This window comes from Budorcas taxicolor, chromosome 14 (assembly GCF_023091745.1).
Source record: "Budorcas taxicolor isolate Tak-1 chromosome 14, Takin1.1, whole genome shotgun sequence".
Lineage (NCBI taxonomy): Eukaryota > Metazoa > Chordata > Mammalia > Artiodactyla > Bovidae > Budorcas > Budorcas taxicolor.
The window spans coordinates 47,346,734-47,371,380 of record NC_068923.1 but is presented as its reverse complement, the minus strand read 5'-3'; the positions used below and the strand labels follow the sequence as shown (position 1 = coordinate 47,371,380).

Here is a 24,647-nt window from a genome sequence, read left to right as displayed (position 1 = left end):
CTCTTCACATCAGGTGGCCAAAGTATTGGAGCTTCAGGATCAGTCCTTTCAATGATGATTCAGAGTTGATTTCCTTTAGGCTGGACTGGTTGGATCTCCTTGCAGTCCAAAGGACACTCCAGCACCACAGTTTGGAAGCATCAGTTCTTCAGTGCTCAGCCTTCTTTGGGTTTCCCAAGTGGCGTGGGGTAAAGAACCTGCCTACCAGTGCAGGAGATGTAAAAGACGCGGGTTCAACACCTGGGTCAGGAAGATCTCCTGGAGGAAGGCATGGCAACCCACTCTGGTAGTCTTGCCTGCAGAATTCCATGGACAGAGGCACTTGGCAGGCTGCAATCCATAGGGTTGTACAGAGTCGGATGATTTAGCATGCAGCCTTCTTTATGGTCCAGCTCTCACATCCATACATGACTGCTGGAAAAACCATAGCTTTGACTGTATGGATCCTTGTTGGCAAAGTGATGTCTTTGCTTTTTAATACGCTGTCTAGGTTTGGCATAGCTTTCCTTCCAAGGAGCAAGCATCTTTTTATTTTTATTTTTTGAAGATCTTCTTTTAGTGTGTATTTGACAGAATTTCATGGCTGTAGTCTGCCTACAGTGATTTTGGAGCCCAAGAAAATAAAATCTGTCACTGCTTCCAATTTTTCCCCTTCTATTTGGTTTGAAATGATGGGACCGGATGCCATGATCTTAGTTTTTTGAATGTTGAGTCCATTCTTTCTGGAGCTATTTATTGTCCTCTGTTCTTCCCTGGCAGCATATTGGACACCTTCCGACCTGGGAGGCTCATCTTCCAGTGTCATATCTTTTTGCCTTTTCATACTGTTCGTGAGGTTCTCACAGCAAGAATACTGGAGTGGTTTGCCATTCCCTTATCCAGTGAGGATTATATTTAGGTGATGTGATTAAATAGTTTACTGGCAGTTTGTGAATAGATTTAGTCACTTGCTCATTTTATGCACTTTTCAAACCTTTAATTTTTTAAACTTAGAGGAAAACATTGTCTTAAGAATCAAATTTATAAAATACATTCTAGCTTTAAAAATCAAGTTCCTGATACAACAATAGAAAATGTCAAGCCTCATAGGAAAGAATGCTATTTTTACTTCCTGTTTGGTGAAGAATGTCTTAGTAAGACGACTTCCTCTGGGAGGAAGAAAATGGATGTAGCACAGCCAGCTCTTTAGGTATCTCCTTAAATCTCATCTGGATGAGTAATTTTTTGAGGGTTTTGAAAACAGAACCAGAGTGCTGCTTGAGAGTGTTCTCTGGCAGTTGAGTTGAAGCGTTCGAGATTTGTGCAGGAGGGTCTTGCTTCTTGGAGTCGGTCACAGTAGTTTCATAGGGAAGTCTCCCTGGGCTTGGTGAAAACGTGGTCCCTTTAAAACAGCTCGTTAAACAACCCCATGGGCCCTTGTAAACCAAGTTCAGGCTCCAAATCGAATCAGTCTTTCCTTTCAGCCTCATGGTGCTTTGACTTCCAGAGGAAGTGGGACTCTTAATATTCACGCAGACATAGTTTACCTCTGGATGCTTTCGGAAGCATTCTCCTTGTGGTGTGCATCACGTGGGTAATGCTCTCTAGAAAGTGTGTTTTCAATACTTTGGACAGATCATTATGAACTAAAGGGGTCCTCATTCAAAGCAGTGTTTCTTCAGGATTTTTCTGTGAAAGTTATAATCATCTATTGAATCAAGTTTCTGGCTGTCATCGATTACACCTCAGCAGGGCAGTGCTTTCATCAGAATCAGTTTAGGATGCAGTTCAGCCCCGAGACCCACTGAGTTTTCTTACTATCTTAGTTCCGGTCTGGAAAGCTTTCATGACCGCCAGCTGTGTGGCCTGTTCTGAGAGCACGAGGCTTGTGGCAGGAATGTGGCTTTACCCTATTAGTGTTGCAAAATCAAACTTCTGGGCTAGAGAACCTTTGCCTTTCTCTTGCCTCCTATGGTCTGGTTTTAGATTGTTTTTCTTGTGGTTTTGGTTTGTGAGTGTGAACTCATGGCTTTCATTTCCTTTATTCCTTTACATAGACAATGAGGAAGGGAATAATTATGACATATTTTTGTGTTTGTTGACACTGTCAAGCTGGATAGGCAACTTCCCCTTTGTCTTCTAGAAAATAAACTCAAGGTAGTGAAAATATGTGAAATCATTAGGTTTAACTTACTTTTTCGACTTTCCTCTCACTGTTCTGGTTTCAGTATGGTTTCATTCAGAAGGTGTGGACTGTAAAGAATTTACCCAGAAATGGCGCCATCCTCACACACCCACTTTTAGGGTTTTAGTGTATTTTCTTTTCGGTCTCTAAGAGGTTATTCTATTAATATTTGTTTTGTTTTTTAAGTGCTTTTTACTGGGGATGAAATTCACAGAGTGGAATTTTACCTCATTTTGTCAACCCTTTCTTTTCCTTCGAGGTGTTGAATGCCCAGAGAAATAGCCAAAATATAAGAGGAAAGATGTCCCAGATGGAAGGACCTTTGTATTATCAACAGCTGGATCATCTGTCCTTTAGCCAGCAGTAAATGTCTTACCTGTTTTCTTTTTTTAAGGACAGCTCTATTTGTTTACTGTTGTTGGCAGTGTTTGGCGTTTGTTGCTGTTCCAGTACTCTCTAGTCGCAGCCAACGGGGCTACGCTCTAGTTTACCCATTTTCTAAAAGATGCATAATCAAGAAGTGATCTGTGAGACACAGTGCGTTGTCGTCATTAACTCTGCACAACTTCTTTACCCACCACTATTGTACTGAACTTGTTGGAGACTAAGGGCTTTGAAATGAATAAAAGTGGCTCCAGTGTCTATGAGTGAGTAGCATCAGTCCTCAGGGTTTCACAGGGTTTATCAATTCTGTGCTGCTTTCAGATAAAAGGACTTGAAGGAAATGTCCTCTGGAGAACACTGATTACAGACCAAAGCTGCATCTCTGTCATCTACCCGAGGAGACCCACATCCTTGGGAGATGGCTACACCCTCAAAGTTAGAAGGTAGCCAGGGAGACAGTGGTCTTCTTCCCACCTATAGCCATACAGTTATAATTTATGCAATACAGTCTAAAAAAAGAAGCCAAACAAATGATGAAGAATAGTTTCACACTGCTTAAATGCTGGTCATTTCCACTAGACTTACTTTTTACAAATTATATTTTACATTTAGGAAATAAATGCCACTGGCTTCCATATTCAAAGAACATTTCAAGACCCTCACTTGCCAGTGTTTTTACTTGAGATGACCGTGTGTCTAGGTTTTGGTTCCAGTCTATCAATCTGCAGAGCACAGGTTTCTTCAGTTATTTCTCTCACTGTGGCTTTTGATGCCATGGACTTTGGGTACTTTCATCTTTTTGAAGTGACCTTCAGAAAAATGTTGTTTGTTATCATTTCTCAAGTGATTTTAGATGTGTAGTACTCCTTAATCGAGCACTTGAAGTCTCTCTTCATTTGCACAAAGGAATACTTTTTATTTACTGTATAACTGAAAATAGGGGAACTATAGGTTTGTGAACATACTATACTGTGATACCTTCTTGTGAGTCTTTTTGTGATATTCTGTGCTTTATTTTAAAATATGACTTGTTCATGTATTTATGGACAAGGAAGTAGCTTTTGAAATTTACTCTCTATCTGAAAGCTGTTTATGACTTGGTTAACAGAATGACTTCCTAAAATGTAAAATAGATATAAGGTGGTGGGGATGGGGAAACATGTGTAAACATTTAAGGATTAGAAAGAACTGAAATATCTAAAATGTTCTAGACAACATCGCAGACTGATTCTGTTTCTAAAAAAATTTTTTTTAAATCTACCTTTAAAGACAAATACATAACTTATCCTGCTATTTTGTTCATTTTTAAGCCAAAATCTGATTTTTGTGTTACATGAGCATTAAGTTTTGTATACATGAGAGGAAGGGTGAGGTTCGAGACTAGGACCCCAATCTCTTGTTTTCTCAAAATAGCTCTTTTCAGTGTTCCGTACCGCTATTACCAATGACAGGTCATACCTCTTTGCTTGGAGTGGTAAGTTATACCACTTTTAAAATACCATTACTAAAAACAGCTCAAGTTTCTAAGCTGCCTTACATTTTCAAAAGCATTTGAAAGTATTTTTGGACGTGCTAAATGTTATTAGTTGAAAGTACAAAGGAAGTGTGTTTGGTTAATTTTGTATTAGGGAACTCAGAGTTGTCTGGAGGAAGGGTTAGAACTGGCTAATTCCTTTGGGACTTAAATTCATCAAGTTTTACAAAATCATGAGCACAAGATAAATTTGGATTATCTAATTAGCCTTTGTCTCAGAGTTTACTATTGGGATGGGCAAAAAGTTCGATGTTATAAAAAAACCCAAAGAAACTTTTTGATCAACTCCATATTTTATAAATAGGGCAAAGAATCACACTTACGGTTACTTCCATGCTGCTGTTAACTGGGGCTTATCAGTGATAAGGTAATTTGTTTTATCTTTACCTGTAAATGTTTCCTCCCCGTTTTGCACACAGATCCCTATAGTAGTTTAAGACTGATTCAAATGTTATTTCTCTGATGAACATTTTCTCCCAGTTACGTGTGTTTGTTAATACACTCTCAATCTGAATTGGGATCCTCTCTCAGAATCTTTAAGCATCAGTTCTGGATATTTGATTTAGTGTGACAAGTGGAAGAAACCGGTTACTATGAGGTCATTTGTGTCACTGAGAGTATATTTTAAGATTATGAGAAGATTTGCCATAGTTCTCTATCCTGAGTTGCTGTTGATTCTAAATACAATATTAGGTGAGCAACTTTTTAGGAAAAAATAAACAGTCATATTAAAAGTACAAGTTGTAAGATACTTCATTTTTTTTTCCAGAAAATATGAAAATATATATCCTCACGTAAGGACAAACTGTGTGTTTTATTTAGCAGATGAATATATTTTTAAAAAATAATAGAAGTATTTTCCAAGAGGGGTTCATTGGAACCAAAGTGCATTAGAATGTCAATTAATTTTTAATTCCAAAAATGTGTATTGATCAACAACTGTGGAAAATGCCACATTAAAGTAAAAAGCTTATGTGTGTTGTTCAGTTTACAAATACTGTATTCCAACACTGGTTTTACCATGCCCCCCCCCCCCTTTTTAATATTTATTTATTTAATCTGGCTGTGCTGGGTCTTAGTTGTCTGAGTTGTGGCATGCGTGCATGTAGGATCTTAGTTCCCCAACCAGGGATTGAACCCATCTCCCCTGCACCTCAAGGCAGATTCTTAGCCACTGGACCACTAGGGAAGTCCCTGGGCTCCTTTTTGTCAAGGAATTTACATCAGTTAGGCTTCCCTTGTGGCTCAGTGGTACAGAATATGCCCACCAAGCAGGAGATCTGGGTATGATCACTGGGTCAGCAAGATCCCCTGGAAAAGGAAATGGCAGCCCACTCCAGTATTCTTGCCTGGAGAATCCCATGGACAGAGGAGCCTGGCAGACTGCAGTCCATGGGGTTGCAAAGAGTCCGACACAACTTTGCCACCAGGCTTTCACTTTTCTTCATACGTCAGTTTAGGAAACTTTAATATATGGTAATACTTTTATTATGTGTTTAAGCTACTGGAATTTTCTTATTCCAGGAATCTTGAAAATTAATTCTGAAACATAACAGCCTAAAATTGTTATCTTAAGGGAATTTAAGACACGTGACATTGTGATTTAAAGAAGCAGTCTAGCCATTTAGAAGTAACGCCATATTTTCTTCCTTTTTATACTGGCATATAGTTTAGGTGGTAGTTCTTGTGGACTTTAAAGGGGCTTTTCTGGAAATTTGAGCACTGAGTCAGGAATCAGTAGATCTGATTTCTAGACTTGTTTGGCTGAGATTTTTCCTCCGTTCTGACTTACTGGCATTCTGTCATACTTACTCAGTCTACCTCCCAGAATTGTTGTAAAGACAAAATAACAGAAAAGGAGTCAATCTGTAGATTATCTGTCAGATTCAGAAAATAATTGTGCCTTAATGAAGCAAGTGGAAGTTGGGAATGTCTTAAAACCCTGTTTAGATGAATGACTTTTTATCTGACGTTGGTAGACTGTTAAAAATCTACTTTGGAGATAATCATGCCAGTCTTTTCTCATCATTGAGGAAATTGAGGCCTTGGGCTGGTTAGTGATTGGCCTTGACCTTCATTAGGGGCCCCCCTGGAAGCCGGCCAGGTCTTCTGCCTCACCCAGACTATGCTGACATTCAGGCCCGTCTAGAAGAGGGAAGAAAGTGAAAGTCGCTCCATCCTGTCCAACTCTTTGCGACCCCCATGGACTGTAGAACATGAAATTCTCCAGGCCAGAATACTGGAGTGGGTAGCCTTTCCCTTCTTCAGGGGATCCTCAACCCAGGGATTGAACCCGGGCCCATTTCTCCCATGTTGCAGGCAGATTCTTTACCAGCTGAGCCATAAGGGAAGCCCAGAAGAGGGGAGAGTGACCTGTTAAAAAAGTGACTCCTGCTGTTTCCTCTCAGATACTGTTACTTTTATAATGGAATATTAGTAGTATCATTTTGAAGGTCCTAATTATATTCTTGTTCAGTACTCTGTTTTGACTTTTATAGTATACTTTGGATAAAATATTAATGATTACCCTTTAGCCATGAGAATTTTTATTCTTCTGTGTCATGTTTTAAAAAAGGAATTCTGACAAATTACCATGTAATGTGCTAAAATCAGAATTATGAGAGAAAAGATAAACGCAAGGCCATTTATAATTTAGGTTACTGTTTTACTGTTACTTCCCTTTACTATTTTGACATGTAGAGTTTGTTAATATACCCACTACCATACCTTAGGAAGAAAAAAATGGAAAGATACGTGTTTCTGTGTGACCACTGCATGAAAGCGTTATTTTTTTTTCTTTGCCTCAAGTACTTACTAAGACAGAAAATAGCAGTCTTATTTTTATTGGCCCCACTTAAAAAATAAGTGAGAAATAAATGTGTTATCAGTCAGCACACATTTGCCAAGTACTTTGTACGGAGGCCTTGTGCTCGGTGCTGATGAGTTTTAAGACGTACTACACATGGTCTTTTGTCCAAGAGGCCATGTACACACTTATTTACCATTTTCTTCTTTTACAGTGTGAGCTCAAACATTATCCTGCATTTAAAAATACCTGGGAGAAGAATTTTCTCTATTTGCATTCATTTCGGCTCCCTGTGAAATTTGAATAGAGAAATACTACAAATAGAAAAAGTGTGAATAATTTTAGAATCCTGAGAATAATATTATGAAAGGTTAAACTGTCTATGCTTTAATAAAAGAAGCAGTTAAAATTATTTTAGTCACTGGAATAATAAGTGTGTTTGTTTAAACAGTAGCCGCACACCTAGACAGAAATAAATCTTGTTAAAACAGCAGCTCACTTCTGACCTTACTTGCTTTTGCTCATTCTGGGTCCCCAAACCTTGACTGTAGTAAAGTAGCCAAGGTCTACTCGGCCTATTTGTAATTTAATCTTTAAAAGGTTCTTTAACCTGATACTTTATGAAGAAAAATTAAAAAGGGTTAGTTACGCATGCCTTGAATTTCTAGCCTAAAATGAGAACCTGGAGTATGCTACAGTTAACTGAGGCATGTTTCCTTACTACAAACTACAAATGACCTTTTGTTGGATTTTGATTCAATCTTGACTTCCTTCTCATAGAAGAACTCAAACCCTAGGTCACTTTATGAGATTGATCTGCATTTTGATTTGCTCTGAATCGTTGATTGTGTTATTTTTGTGAAAAACATCAGAAAGTATGCAAGAAGACACCGTGATACATAGTGCGTTGAAGTTCCTTGCAGGCAGGTCTTTTCTTCTTTTTCCCCATTTAAACCCTCTCAAGAGCTTGTGTATATCCCTGTTTACAGGGTATATCTTGGTATTATACATATTTTCTGGATAATTGCGTGAATGGATTTACATTTATCTTTATGCACTGGAATCTTCTTTGTGTCTGATGCCATTCTAGTTTCCAGCTAGTCTGCCTAAGACATTTCATTTTTGCTTTAAAGTCTTTATTAGTATTTATGAAAGGGGGTTAGTTTTATTCTGGATATCTGTTGCTTAAAGCAACAGCTTGTTATTATCATCTCATCCTTGTGTGGCTTAGGAATTTGGACGTGGCATGGGCCGGATGGCTTGTCGCTGCTCCCCCAGGTGTGGAGTCTCTGCTGGGAAGATCAAGAACTAGAGGCTCAAACAGTGTGGGGCTGGCTAAGCATTTCATTCTCTTTTTGACATGGCCTCTCTCATGCCAAGGTTTGGCTTCCTCACAGTACAGTGTCTTAACAGTAGTCCAGTTTGTGTAGCAGCTCAGGACTGTGAGATAGAAGGTTCCAGTGTTCCAGGCTGGAGCTCTAAGGCTCCAAAGTCCCAGAATATCACTTCTGCCACAGTCTTTTTGGTCCAGCCAGTCCCTAAGGCAGCTGTCGTTTCAGGGGTAGGTGGTTAAACTTCATTTCTCAATGAGAGGAATATCAAAGAGTTTATCGCTACCATTAGTTTTCCATAGTTCTGTTCTTTATGTACCATTTGTCATCATCATTATTAACCTTATTAGGCTGTGGTTTATCCTAGGATGTTCGGCAAAATGTCTACTTCTGTGCATTTGGGCATGATAAGTCATCTCTTCCTGTCTTCATGTTGTAGTTGTGGCTTAACTACCTGCGCGCTCTTAGCCCCAGACCAGAGAGAGAGAGACAAATAGAAAACTGTTAAGTATCTTTGGGTAGAAACAAGAACTTCTTGAATGCAGGTTCATGTTCAAAATGATTTTTCCCTGTGGTACCGGATAGCAATTCCTGTGTGTGTGTGTGTGTGTGTGTGTGTAAAATTTCATAACAGGTAGGCCAGTGTGGTACCTAGAGATTATGGTTTCATATACAATTTTGAAATTTCATATGCTATTTAAAAATCTAGGCAATTGACATAAGACTGGCAAATTTTGGATTTTTTCAAGTCATTACATGAAAAAAAATAACCATCTACTACCACCTTTTAAGAAAATAAAGGGAAAATTTAGTTTCACAAAAATAATAAGCTCATAATCTAATAATGAAGGAGAATCCTCAAAACTTTGTTCTTAAGCTACATAGAGACACATTTTGGGAACCACTGCTAGAGCCTTATTTTGATTTGTCAGAATTTTTTAAAAACAAAAGTCATACACACATGATTTTTTAATCACATTTTATGTCCATATTTATTATGTAATTAATAGGGGAAATTAACTGGTGTCATGGCCCTTACAAAAAGCACCCATTTTAGTATATGTCATTTAGATTCCTTTTCAATGCAGAAAGATTTTAGTTTCATTAGGACCTATAAAACAAAATCAGATTTGCTAACTAAATAAAAAACTACCAAATCAATAAGATTTAAATTATTGGTAGCCATGCAGTATTGTGTGGCTGTGACAGTCTTGCTGTTTACAACCTGTTGAGGTCTGGTACGTTTGAGTCTAGCATGTGCTGTTATTGGCTGTGTGACAGTATTTCATATCCCCTCTTCCTTATTTTTTTTTTTCTTGAACTTATAGAAAACTTTGTCCATTAAGGCTTGATATCAAAGACATTAAAATAATACTAGTCTCTAATTCCAGTTGTAAGCACAAAAGCAAGTACTGAAATTAAACGGCAGTAGGCTATCAGCTGTATAATGGTCATCCATATGAATTAGCAGATCCCTTTGTTAAATAACTTAGATTTTCGTCAGAATGAAAGTATGATTTCAAAAAGTTTCATGGACATTTACATACATTCTGAGTCTGTGGGGCGCCTAGTTTGAGTGAAAATTCAGCACCAATAGATTGTTTTCCTGTCTCCCTCCTTAGCTTTTAGAATTGTTTTATTTTCTTTTTAAAATGAGATTCCTTATGTCAGATAAAATCCTCATTTTGTCGTAGCCTTTAAGTATTTTTTCCTTCACTCCAGCTTTTATGCTACAACATCATAGTGTTTCTTCCATTCTCTGCTTACATCAGCACAACAAGCCTTTATTGAATAATCCTGTTAGTGAAACATTTTTAGGGCAATTCATTGGATTGTATTGGGTGAATTCACTGGGTGAATTGATGCTTGGGGCAGTTTTCTGTGGTTGCTGGTTGTTACAAAGCATCTTCTTGATGTCAGACCTTTTTTTCTGGGAAGAATGAGCTGGGTGGACCATGAAGTGCAGAGGAGTGGAACTAGACTGAAAGAACGGAGGAATCAGGGTGGAAATGGGGTGGAGGGGCAGGAGGTGTGGGTGTGGTGGTGATCTTGAGCTCGGAGAGACCCAGATGCCACCAGCAGGTCTTCCTCTTGCTTTAGTGAGGATCACTTACCTTCCCTGATTTTCACCTTCCTCACCTACAGAATGGAATTGATAGATGCCCTTTTACGGAAAACATCAAAAATAATGCGTGTAAAGTTTTTATCAGAGTGGCTGACATCTGATATTTAACACAAGGCGGCTCTCATTGCTTGGCCAGCATGTTAGACTGCTCATCTCCAGATCTTTCAAGTTGTGTTTGTATCTTGTGTTATTCGATATTTTACCTGTAAATTCTAGATTACAACTAATATAAAGCCTTTCTCATATCTTTTTGGATATGTAATACTCTTCTTTGGTGGGAAGGCCAGCACATATTTGATGATGATTTCCGAAGCAGACAGTTCAAACATGAGGGCAAGGCCAGTGTTTTTAGGATATTTGTTTCTGGGTTCACAGAAACTCCTTTAGTCAGAGGGAGTACTGTCAGTGTCGGGAGAGGTACTTAATCTCTTTGAGCCTCAGTTTTGCATCATAAAATGGTGTAGTTCCAATAGATGTTTCCAGGTTTCTACCATACCTAAATTTTGATGCGAAATGATACCATCACCAGAGGGTCTGATTTTTTCCACTGTGACTCAAAGTATTTGTTGAAACCCAGACACAGAGTAGAATGGAAAATTGCCTCTTTTTTAACAAAATGGGAAACTCTGTATTGGTCCTCACAATAAATCAAATTTCTGACTCAGTGTCTTTTTTTGATACATTTCTTCTTCCTGACTGTTGGATCCATGGATTGACTCTGAAATCATACAGAGAGACAATGACAGTTGGGCTAGGTAGTAACTTGTACTCCAAGGATAAACTGAGTTGCAGTGCTTTTCTCCTAGTAGTCTCAAATTTGGAATGCCATATTCTTTCTAGAACTCTGTAAAATTCTGCTATACTTAATTATATCACATAAAATTGTAATTGTACTTCAAGGGAAAAAGAACTTATCTGTGATACAAAATTAGGCCTGTGAACACATATACACTGTGAGCTGTTCTCAATTTGAAAATTAAAATGCTGTTGTTTGGGTGCTTGCTTCTTTTTTTTATCTTCAGTAGATCAAGCTGCCGAGTCACAGGGCCTTGAGCCAGGCGGACTCAGGTTTAATATCAGCTCTATGCACATTCTTTGAGTTTAGACAAATTGTGTCACCTCTTCTTGGTTATAAAATGGGTATTATATAACACCTTCCTTTTAAAGAAGACACTCTCTTACCCTCCTTCATACTGTTTTGTTTTTTTTTTAAGAATGTTCCCTTTTTTATGTTGAACCGATGATTATCTTAATGTGGCCATATACTGTTGAAAGCAGCAGCCTCCCTGGAGGGGGTGAGAATTGGGTGAGAATTGACAGTGACAGTCATCTGGGGAAGAAGCTGGTCCTTCAGTTCAGTTCAGTCGCTCAGTCGTGTCCGACTCTTTGCGAACCCATGAATCACAGCATGCCAGGCCTCCCTGTCCATCACCATCTCCCGGAGTTCACTCAGACTCACGTCCATCGAGTCGGTGATGCCATCCAGCCATCTCATCCTCTGTCGTCCCCTTCTCCTCCTGCCCCCAATCCCTCCCAGCATCAGAGTCTTTTCCAGTGAGTCAACTCTTCACATGAGGTGGCCAAAGTACTGGAGTTTCAGCTTTAGCATCATTCCTTCCAAACAACACCCAGGGCTGATCTCCTTCAGAATGGACTGGTTGGATCTCCTTGCAGTCCAAGGGACTCTCAAGAGTCTTCTCCAACACCACAGTTCAAAAGCATCAATTCTTCGGTGCTCAGCCTTCTTCACAGTCCAACTCTCACTTCCATACATGACCACTGGAAAAACCATAGCCTTGACTAGATGGACCTTTGTTGGCAAAGTAATATCTCTGCTTTTCAATATGCTGTCTAGATTAGAGAGGAAACAAACTCAGAAGGGACTTTGGTGGACAGAAACTTTATGCTGGTCCCTGTGATATGGGGGCTTCCCCAGTAGCTCAGCAGTAAAGAATCTGCCTGCAGTGCAGAAGACATGGGTTCAGTCCCTGGGTTGGGAAGATCCCCTGGAGGAGGGCATAGCAACTCACTCCAGTATTCTTGCCTGGAAAATCCCATGGACAGAGGACCCTGGTGGGCCACAGTCCATAGGGTCGCAAAGAACCGGACACAACTGAAATGACTGAGCCCAAGCTGTGTCATGGTATTTGAGGACACTGCTGGGTATTGGGAGATTAGAGACCACCCCACCCTTTGTAAACAAATCGTAGAGGTATTTTTCTTCAGATGGCATAGTTTTAATGTTACTTCTGATTCACTTCCTTTTGTTACCCCACAGTCCTAAGGTAATTATTGTGCACATTTGTGTGGGTTGTGCTCAGGGTTATGAGGAGAAGCTTCTAGGCTCATTTTGTAACAGAGTGGTCATTGCAGTTAGGGTGAACATCCAAGGAGAAGGTGAGTTTCTGAGAGGAGTTTACAGTCTTATTCCCTCTCCCTGAGTGGATTTTGTTCCTCCTTTGTTAATATTTATAACAGGATTTATATTTTATTGCATTAAGGATGGTAGATGTGTCTTCTCACACTGATTTGTTGTAAAAATTAAATTTATAATCTGTAGTAATCCTCACCTTTTCTGGCGTATACTGTAGGCTTCAGTACCTATTCCCATTTCAGTGAGGATGAAAGGGAACATTCAGGCCAAAATGATCCAACCCTCTTGGGAGGAAAACAGTTAAAATTTTACTCATAGTTTTTGGGGGCCTTTTATTTTGGGGAGACTGGTTGGTTGACAGGTTGGCATGTTCTCATCTTAGTGGGAGTCATCTCTGAACCTTTCTTTTATGTTTAAAAAAGATTAATTTCTGCCCAATACATTGCTGTTTCTTTTCTCCCCTCTAATTCTCTTCAAGACTGTTATTGTGTGTTTTTGGCTGAGCACCCTAATTAAAGCCCTAGGATTTCTGCAGGAGCATTGTTTAAAAGGTCACCTGTCCAACCACAGGTTGTCTTCTTAATCAAAGATGGAGGAAACCTTACCTTTGCCCTCAAGAAGCTCACAGTCTAGGCGGGATGTGTGTGTCTGTCATGTCTGACTCTTTGCAACTCCATGGATGGTAGCCTGCCAGGCTCCTCTGTTCATGGAATTTTCCAGGCAAGATAACTGGAATGGGGATCTTCCCAACCCAGGGCTCAAATGTGCATCTCCTGTTTCTCCTGCATTGGCAGGCAGATTCTTTACCCCTTGAGCCAGATTTTAATATAAGCTAGTCATGATAGTGATCATTTGCATATGTTGTGTCCAGATCCTTTTTTCCTATCACTTGTCAACACTATAACTTTTCTCCAGTCTGCTTTATGTCTGTATCATTCTGATGAAACTCTTCTTAGGAAAGTCATGAGCAATTTCTGCTCTAACTCAGGTAGACACTGTGCAGCTCTTGTCCAGCCTCTCTTTCCGGGAAGTCCCTCTTCAGATTCTGTGCTGGTCTCCCTCCTGTCTCTTAGGTAATTTCATCTCATTCTCCTTGGTTAGTTCCTTTCCTACATAATTTTTAAAAGAAGGATTTCCTTAGGGCTTTATTCCAGACTCCCAGCTCATTGTTCTTTCAACTGTTATCAGTGGATTTAAATGATGTTTTCAAGTTAGTGACTCCAAATTTAGTATCTTTAGTCATCTCCCAAATTGGAGGCATGTGCATTCAACCACAAGTGAGTTAATTTTTCTTCTAGGTCTGTCTCTATGTGAGAATACTGCTCTTTGTAGAGTTAGTGTTTTGTGATAGCTGCATTACTATGTTAACTCTGGTCATGGTGAATGAGAGACAGACTTGAAAGGAATGGTCGTATGAGGTGTGTGAATTTGATGGGTATTTTATTTTTCATCATATCACACATATCAGTTGTATGTGTGTACCTACCTGTAGCTTGGGTGCGTGTGTATGCTCAGTCATGTCTGACCCTTTGCGACCCCACAGGCTGTAACCTATAGCTTAGGAGTTTTAAAATCGACAATATATCCCTTTCTATATAACTATTTTAATTGTAGCTTACAAGTTTTTAATACTTAGTATGGATGTGAGAGTTGGACTGTGAAGAAAGCTGAGCACCGAAGAATTGATGCTTTTGAACTGTGTTGGAGAAGACTCTTGAGAGTCCCAGGGACTGCAAGGAGATCCAACCCGTCCATTCTAAAGGAGATCAGCTCTGGGTGTTGTTTGGAAGGAATGATGCTAAAGCTGAAACTCCAGTACTTTGGCCACCTCATGCGAAGAGTTGACCCATTGGAAAAGACTCTGATGCTGGGAGGGATTGGGGGCAGGAGGAGAAGGGGACGACAGAGGATGAGATGGCTGGATGGCATTACCGACTCGATGGACGTGAGTCTGAGTGAACTCCGGGAGTTGGTGATGGACAGGGAGGCCTGGCGTGCTGTGATTCATGGGGTGGCAAAGAGTCGGACACGATTGAGCGACCGAACTGATGGATGAGAAGTTATGAAGTCATAAATTTCTTCACTTAAAATTGAAGTATAGGTGATTTACAGTTTTATTTAAGTTTCGTGTTACAGCATAGTAATTCACAGTATTTAAAGACTATACTCCTCTTGTAGTTATCATGGTGCTTCCCAAGTGGCACAGTGGTAAGGAATCTGCCTGCCAGTGCAGGAGACACAGGAGATGTGGGTTTGATCCCTGGGTTGGGAAGATCCCCTGGAGGAGGAAATGGCGACATAAACCAGAATTCCTGCCTGAAAAATCCAGGGACAGAGGAGCCTGGCTGTCTACAGTGCCTGGGGATCACAAAGAGTCGGACACCACCGAGTGACCGAGCACGCGTGATTATCGGAAAGTTTTGGTTGTGTTCCCTATGTTGTACAGTATATCTTTATTTATTTTCTGCATAGAAGCTTGTACAGCTTGGTCCCTTACCCCTATCTTTTTCTTTTCATGGAAAAGCATTTTACTTTCTTATTTTTATTTTTTATTAACTTTTATTGGAGTATAGTTGCTTTACAGTGTAATATTCCTGCTGTACAGCAAAGTGAATCAGTTATACATACACCCCCTCTTTTTTGGATTTCCTTCCCTTTTAGGTTGTCACAGAGCATTGAATAGAGTTTCTTGTGCTCTACAGTATGTTCTCATTAGTCATTCATTTTATATATAGAAGTGTATATATGTTAGTCCCAGTCTGCCAGTTCATCCCATCCCCTCCTCCCCACTTGGAATCCATATATTTGTTCTTCACATCTTTTATCTCTATTTCTGCTTTGCAAATAAGTCCATTTATCATTTTTCTAGATTCCACATAAAAGAGAGATTAAACATATGTTTTTCTCTCTCTGACTTACTTCACTCTGTATGGCAGCCTTTGGGTCTGTCTGTGCCTCTACAAATGGGACAGTTTCATTCCTTTTTATGGCTGAGTAATATTCCATTGTGCACAGCTTCTTTATTCATGCCTCTGTTGATGGACATTTAGGTTGCTTCCCTGTCTTGACTGTTGTAAACAGTTCTGTGGTGAACACTGGTGTTCATGTATCCTTTCAAACCATATTTTTCTTCTGATGTATGCCCAGCTCCCTTACCCCTATCTTGCCCTTACCCACTTTCCCTCCCCCTTGGTAACCACCAGTTTGTTCACTATATCTCTGTGTCTTTTTTGTTATATTCACTGGTTTGTTTTATTGTTTTAGATGCCATGTATAAAGAGTTTCATGGGTTAGGAATCATTGAACTCTTTAAACAAAGAAAGAAAACATGAGCTTGTCTATAAAGTATATATAGAAGTATATTGTCTGAAGTATATTCATCAGTTAACTTATAAATTATTCTTCTGTAGATTAGATGTTATTTTTAGCACCATTAACTTAATATTTGGGAAAGAATTTTACCTTGTATATGTAGTACACTTTCTTTACATTATTAAGGCTTTTAAGGATATTTTATCTAAAATATGTTATATATATATATATAAATACAGTGTCCTATTCAGTAATCTGAAGTAGTTCTCATAGGTAAATCTTGAAAGTAAGACTTTCCTCTTGATGTTACATGAGTTGAAACATGCCGAGGTAAAGGTGTTTTCTGTCCAGTTGTTCAGGAGTTTTTGTGTTTCTCAGCAACAAGTGGAAAAATTAGTGGCTTAAACTGTTGAAAAATCTCAAGTAATCTGATCAGTACCCCTAGCTTTCTCTTCCTTTCCCCATGTGTCCTCTTTGTTTCTATCACTGTGTCTGGCTGGCTTGTTGACTGAGCTGGTGCTGGCTAAATCACAAAGAAGACCTACATTGGAGCATGAAGTATGGTGGCTCCCTTTTTGTTAGTCATCTTTCCGGTGGCTGGTTCCATGTACTCTGTTGTCCGTCAAAAATCAAGTTGGTTTTGTTACGATTAGAAAGTATATTGTTTGCATACTGACACTGGTGTTGATGACTTTCTCTCTTTCTTTTCTCTATTTTGCTTTTGGGCTGTGCCTCACAGTATGTGAGATCTTAGTTCCCCAACCGGGGATCAAACTGCTGCCCCCCTGCATTGGCAGCCCGGAGTCTTTAACTACTGGATCACCAGGGAAGTCCTGATGACTTCCTTTAATTGGTGGCAATCTTGAGAAAATTATGAGGCTACATTTGAGTCAGGAAAGAAATAATGTCCCGATTTATTAACAATGTCAGCCTGGGTGGCGTGAGGAATACACTACTCTTGTTGGTACCATATCAAAAACTCAAGGTGGCTGTTTTAAGGCCGATCACATTTTGGGCCACCTTTTTCAAATCAAATTGCCAACAATGATAACATTATCAAAATTTTCAAAATAGCCTAGGAGGTAAGAGCAGAATAGACTCAGCAGTCAGACTCTGGGTTCAAATCCAGACTTTGCTGCCATATCAGCTTTGTGGCCTTCAGCTTCATCTCAGTTTAGTTTCTGAATCTACAAGGGAGTGATGATAGTGGCAGTACCTGCCTCATAGGATTGTTAGGAAGATTAAATTAAGTAACACATTTCAAGCCCTTTGCCCAGAGCTCTCAATGATAGTTGTTACTTGTGGTGATATTAAACCCAAACAGCAAGATATGGCCCTTCCCTTATACTACTAAGTTAGAAGGTGCTGTCTTAGCCACTATTACACACATGACTTCATTTTGTTTCTGGCTGATTTTCCTTCCTCTGGCTCTGTTCCTTTTTTTTTTTAAACAAGCAAATAAAATATCACGTGCATCTCCTCTAACCCTCCCCTGCCTTTTAGAAAATCATCAACCTATTCCTTTAATGCTGCCAACAATCTTTTTAAAGTGATGTTAGCTCAGTCCTGATTTCTTTTTCTTTTTCTTTTTGTCTCAAAGTAATTGTGTTAGTTGACGCTCTCCTTGGCAAATGCTCACACCACCGTTTGCTACTGTTGGTTGCTGGTTTGGTCACTCAGTCGTGTCTGACTCTTGTGGCCCCGTGGACTGAAGCCCCCCGGGCTCCTCTGTCCATGGAATTCTCCAGGCAAGAATACTGGGGTGAGCTGCCGCTTCCAGTCAGTCCCCACTTGCATTCCCTAACCCAGGATACCGCGGGTCTGTTTTCTGTCCCTGTAGTTTTACTTTTTCTAGGAATTTCAAGTAAGTGAAATCGTGTAGTCTGTTGTCTTTGTGTCTGGCTTCTTTCTTCAGCAAAATGTTTTTGAGACTCATTCATGCTGTGGCATACGTTAGCTATCCATTCCTTTTTATTGTCGAGTGGTATTTCATTGTATGAATGTACCACATTCTGAAAAAGATTCATTCTCCAACTGAAACTTTTGAATTTTTTTCAGCATAATTGATAAGAACATTCATGTACAACTCTCTGTATGGTCCTCTGTCCCTGAGATGAATGAAAACACACCTTGATGTGAAATCGTTGGGTTAGATGATGAGAAACTTCCAAACTGTTTTCCAAAATGACTGTACTATTGCACTTTCCCACCAGCAAGGGATAAAATGGGAAAGTTCTAGTTTCTCCATATCCTTGGCAATGCTTTGGGTATTTTACTGGATGGGCTTTTGTATTTTGTTTTGATTTTGATTTCCATTTTCCTAATGGTTAATGATACCCAATATTTTTTGATGTACATTCCCTGTGCGTATATATATATATATATATATATATAATGTCTTCACATATTTTTCTCATTTAAAAAAATTGAGCTGTTTTATTATTGTGAGATTCCTTTATTTATTCTATGTACATCCTTTATTATGTATTTAGCTCTTTATATATTCTAAATACATAGGTGTTTTCAGATAATTATTTTGCCAGTATTTTCTTCCAGTCTGTAGCTTGGGTTTTCATTTGTTAATTATTTCTTTTGAAAAAGAGGAGGTTTAACATTATTATTTTTCAAGTTTTTATTTATTTGTTTATTTGACTGGGCTCTTCACTGCTGAGAGTGGCTTTCTCTAGTTGCAGCGAGTGGGAGCTACTCTTTCTTACAGTGTGGGCTTCTCCTCTCTCGTTGCAGAGCACAGGCTCTGGGGCGCGCAGACTTCCATAGCTGTGGCACGTGGGCTCAGTAGTTGTGGCTCCTGGGCTCTCCAGCACAAGCTCAGCAGTTGTGTTGCACAGGCTCAGTTGCCCTGCAGCATGTGGGATCTTCATAGATCAAGGATCGAACCTGTGTCTCCTGCATTGGCAGGTGAATTCTTTACCACTAAGCCACCAGGGAAGCCCAGAAGTTTTAATTATAAAGGAATTCAGTTTTGTGTTTTTCTTTTATGGTCTTTAAACAGTTTTTTTTTCTTTTATACCTTTAAAGTATCATACCTAAAATATTTTTGCCTAATCCACAGTAAGTTTCTCCAGCTGCTTTCTTTTACAAGCTTTGTAGCTCTTATTTCTAGATCTATGATGCTATCCATTTTGAGTTGATTTTTCCCAGAGTGCAAGGTAAAGGTTGAGGTTCTTCCTCCCTCTCATATGTATAATCAGTTTTTGGTAGTATGTTTTTGGAAAGACTGCCCCTTTCTTCACTGAATTAACATGTCACCTTTATTGAATATGGATTGATATAAATGTGTGAGCCTGTTTTGGACTGTGTTCAGTCCCTACCTCTTTGATTATTATAACTTTATTGTAAGATTTGAAATCAGGTATTAATATTATCTTTCTGCTTAAAGTTTTAAGCCAGTCCTCATTCAAAAAATGTCTCAGCAGGGGATTTTCCCGGTGGTGCAGGTGTTAAGACTGCACTTCTACTGCAGGGGCACTGGTTCAATCCCTGGTCAAGGATTGAAGATCCTGCATGCTACACAGCATGGCCAAGGGGGAAAAAAAAATCCCATCAGACTCCATGTGTATGCATGTGTCTGGGCAATTATGGGCAGAGAAAGCTATTAAGACGTCTCAGGAAAGATCAGTTTTACTTGGGCTAGGCTAGGCTTGTCATTTACAGCTAGCAGCATTTATTCTGCTAAATCACACTTGGCAGAATCATAATTATGTGTAATGCCTGCCATGTACCAAGTGCTTTGTGTAATTATCTCATTTAATACTTTCAGGGTGGTGCAGAGAGGACATTATCCTCATTTGATAGTTGAGTCCACAGTAACATTTTTGAGGTCACACGCCTAAGCAGCTGGCTTGTGATGGAAATATTAACAGCAGCAGTATAGCAGTATTCACGTGAGAGAGCCAGGTTTTGAAACCTCACCTGTTCGATGATCTTAGCCCCAGGTTCTTTTATCTGCTCCAGGCAGCTTTTTTTTTTTTCTATGGAGAGGAGGCTTACCTTTTTGGTTTATACAGTGGAAATAGTAGTGGTTGTGAGAGGGAGGACATGTGTATCCCTCTGTCATTTCCTGCAGGGTTCCTCTCTGTCACTCTGCCAGGCTCAGGGTAGTCTTCTGCTCCTCTTCCCTTGAAACTCCTGAAGGAGCTTCCTAAAAACTGTCAGGGCTCAAGAAGAGTAGGAAGATGTCGGTTTCCTATAGGCTTGTCATTGCTCGAACTGTCACTTTAAATAGCTATTATTTCCATGGGCAGAGGAGCCTGGTGGGCTCACAAAAAGTCAGACACAACCAAGCATGCACACAGACACAGAGACGGTGACTTAGAAAACATTTTGTAATTCTATGTTTATAAGTATTTTATTTGTTCTTCTGGTTTAAAGTGTCACACCGAGGTATCATAATGTCTTCATGTTTTTATGTATCGTCTATCTTCATGTTTTTATGTATTTTTGTTTAGCTTGGATTCATTAGCACTTTTTCCTCCTTATATTAGCACATTCAGAAAAGCCTTTGTGAATGGTATGGATCAAGCCGTAATTGGTTTTTTGGTTTTTTTTTGCCGTAATTGTTTAATGTCATCATTTCTACTCATATCACAAGTTCTAACTCTTGACTGTTGCATAGTGTGATGTCCTTGAGCAAATTAGTTGTTGGTATAGAATTAGAATGGGCTTAAGTAGGTCAGCATAATGAGTATATTTACCCCAGGAGCACTGTATAGAATTGATGACCCCTATTATGTAACAGTTTATTGCACACTGCTCATGGACTACCACTTGAGAATTTGTTCGTTTTATTTACTATGATAACTTCTTATTTGCATATAGACTTCCTTTTGTTTTTCATGAATCATCTCTGCCTGATTCCCTACCTGCATTTCTTTATATATGATGGGCTCCAGCCTGAGCAGGTCCTGGTAAAAATGAAAGTGCATTTTCCCCCATTTCTTTCCCCTTTAGACCTCTCAGGTTATGAAATCAGATGTTTCTAGTGCCCTAGAACAATGGCAGTTTGAGTATTAAATTAATATTAGGGTTTTTTTTTTTTTTTTTTTTTTTACTGTTAGGTTCTATTTATTCTAAAGAATAAAGGGCTCAGAAGAAAGTTAATACTCAAGCCTGATAATGATTCAGAGTATGAATTATTACAGATTGGTGTCACCTGAAGGGAAAAAGTACAGTAGCTCAGTTTGTAAAAATATTCCTTGAAGCTGATTAAATCCAGTAGCCCATAATAGCTAAAATGAAAACATACTACTAGCAGTCCTGCAGTAGCAGTTGTGCAGTTTTTCTTAGATCTGTAATGTACACAAGAGTGGTAAACGTTCATACACAGAAAATCTCATAGGCACATATTTGCCGTGTTCATATTCTGGGCTGTGCATCTTGAAGGAAACTTCTTAGGTGCAGTGTAAGTGACCCTTGTGTGGGTCAGAGGAAGTGTGTGGTCCTTCATTGCTAAGTTCTTCTCAAAGGTACAGGCCCAGAAGAAACTTGGGGAGCTGTTGCCCTCATTATTGAAAATGTTCAGTTCTTACTTTCTTAACCACTCTTACTTCTGCAGATTGCCGTAGATAGCATCATTTTTATGGTTATTTAAAAATTTGTTTTGGCTCTGCCGTGCGGCATGCAAGATCTTAGTTCCCGACCAGGAAATCAAACCTAGGGCCCTTGCCAGTGAGAGCCAAGTTCTAACCACTGACCCTCCAGGGAATTCCCTATTGCATCATTATACTCTAGACTTTTTAAAGTTATTCATTTTTGAATGTCTTTGTTTAAGCAGTTATGACAGATTATTATTTCAGTAATTTCAAGCCATTCTTTTCCATAGAGGTAAACTGTAAATCACAGCAAAGTAAGATCAGTATGCGAGCTTAATTAATCATTTAATTAAATCATTCATTCATTCATTTGGCAAACATCTCTTCTGCACCGTGTTACTGTGGGGTGGTCTTTAGGAGTGCCATGTAAAAATGGGTAGCTCGGGCCTCCTCTGCTTTTATTCAGTGAAGTGCTAGTGATTAGACAAGCAGCTACCAGAAAATGTAATATGTTTTATGTCGAGAACTCAAAACTTGATGGGTAGACACCTCATAATTCGCTGAATTAGGAGATACTGAAATGTGGCCTTGTCTTATACTAGTGTGGACAAATAAAAGTTGTACAGCGAGTCTGCTTCTTGATTTACATGGTGTCAGTGAGTTACTGAGTAGAGAGATGTTATTAATGAGTATTACCTACATTGGTTATAAAAAATACCGAATCTAATGAGTCTGACAGGATTCTGCATTTTTTGTTCATATTTGTTCATTTCTTTTTATTGCAGATTTCTCTTGGATTTGACTACACATTTATAGATCTTCTGCACTGTGTACAGTCACAGGTGAGTTAAAAGTAAGCTTTCCTGTTGGTATATTCTGATTTTTAAGTATAATCAAACATTTAAAGTTATTTACAATTGAGCAATATAGTATATAAATAAAATGAATGTGAATTTTAAAATGTAGTACATTTGTCTACATTTGTTTTGTTATGAAGATTCAGTATCCACGTTTTAGAAATATTTGAAGGTAAAAGGACCATAGCTGTTTTATCAGTGTTTGTTGTGTGTATTTGGGAAGAGTTTACATTTACCCATTGGATGAGGTGAATTATAATTTCGTAGCCTGGCAAAATGTGTATATTTATTTTTATATGTAAATAAAAGAATGGTTGCTATAGATTTTGGCAGCAAATTTCAGTCTTATACAGGTAGATTTAACAAGCAGGCTCTTCTGGTCCAACCAGTCTGAAATAGCTTCTCAATCACTCCTTCTTATCACACAACTCTGATTTATTTTTATCATAATGTTTATGATCATGTGATATAGTTTTATTTTTAGTCTCTCCTACTAGAATATAAATTCCATGAACATTGGGGCCACTTTTGTTAAAAACAGTATCTGTATCTTAGAATAGTGCTCATTGAATAGGAAAGACTGAATAAATGTTTGTTACAGTAATTATTGGGTAATAGATATTAAGAATTGATTTATATTCAGAGTCATTGAGCTCTGCGTCTGTAAATACAAACTAGAAATAGTTCTTCATACTTTTCTCTAAATATGAAATTAATTTCCATCACATACTTTTTAAGTACAGAGCTCTTAAATGCTCAGAGAAATTACCTGTGTTACTCAAGTATGATTAATCAGGGTAGAAGTCAGAGGATAATGCTTCCAATTCTGTATTTTGTCAGCATCCTAGTAGATTCTTAGGATTAAGTGATGTATAAATCTGACGCAAGTGTGGGAGCTTCTCGCCTCCTTACTCCATCATGCTACTATGATGGAAATGTTTTATGATACCTTTATGGAGAACAAAGTTTATTTGACCTCAGCTGTCTAGTTTTAATCTCTGAAAACCAAACAAGTTACAATTTTCCCACTACCTGTCAGTGCATACAAAATGTAATTTACTAAAGTTGTGCTCTCTTTGTAGACTGAGGGAAATTTGGGGCCATTTTTCTGCTCTCTGTGTTGATATTTGAATTCGTTATTGAAGGTAGCTATATGCATAAGTTGACACAGCTGCTACCTTGTGTGGTTGGCAGTTATTCCTGGGATGTTAGTCACTACTATTGGTTTGTCACCTTTCATTTTTTGTATGCATTGTTTTTTGATCTGTTTGACCCTCTTTAAATACTGGTCTCTCCTTCTGCCATCATGGTTTTTCATTTATAGAAAGGACTAAGTCTAACCTCTAGGCCTTTTTTTTTTTTTTTAAGTTAAATTTTGGGAATTACACAGCCATTTCTTATTTATATCTAAGAATTCCTTTGATAATACTAAATAACAGCAGTTATTACTTATAGCTCCCTCACTGTGTGCCAGGCATTATGTAAGTGCTTTTCATTATCTTCAGAATAACAGATAAGGAAATTGAAGCTGAGAGAGGTTAAGTGACTTTTTCAAGGTCATATCAAGTAAGTGGCAGTTTGCCACTCCAAAGACTTTGATCTTAACCCCTGAGGTCCATTTTTCTGCCTAAGTAGCCTTAAATACAAGCATATTTGTGGCAGTAAATGTAATATAGGAACATAGTATTCATATTTGAGGACCTAAAATTATTTTTAAAATAAAATATTATGGAATATTTTGCTTATATTTCATTAGTAGGTCTTTTAACCTTTATTTCAAACTGTATAACATGACAACTTATTTGAAATTTAATGATGCCCTAAACAATTTAAAGTCCCACTCCGGCACTTTTAATTTCGTACTCACTTTTGGGGGGCAGGTGCATGGGAAAAAGCCATTTGGATTCATTTTGTTGTTGTTGTTGTTGTTTAAAAAAATATGGTATCCTATGAATCAGAATTCTTTATTCCTTGCAATATTATAAATACTATGTTGTGAGTGGCATCTATGATTTGTTGGATAAATCACTTTTACAGAGAACAGGTTGTGTGAAATATTGTGACTATAGAATTACTTAGAACCCTTATCTTGGATGGTGTCATAATTTATGTCTCTATGGAGACCTATTTTAATTATTTAAGAAATGAAGTGACGTAACTTTGAGATAAATCAGAACTTTATCTTTCCAGAAAAGAACTTCAGCTTTC

General features: G+C 38.6%; 1 protein-coding gene across 2 annotated transcripts in view; it reads left to right on the top strand.

The window, feature by feature from the left end:
* The window catches only part of NCOA2 (nuclear receptor coactivator 2), a 281,147-nt gene that overhangs the window by 81,426 nt on the left and 175,074 nt on the right, over nt 1–24,647 (top strand). For both annotated transcript variants that reach the window (XM_052651443.1, XM_052651442.1), the window contains exon 2: nt 22,368–22,424. The gene's annotated coding sequence lies outside the window, so the exon portion shown is untranslated. The remainder of the gene's footprint in view (nt 1–22,367; nt 22,425–24,647) is intronic.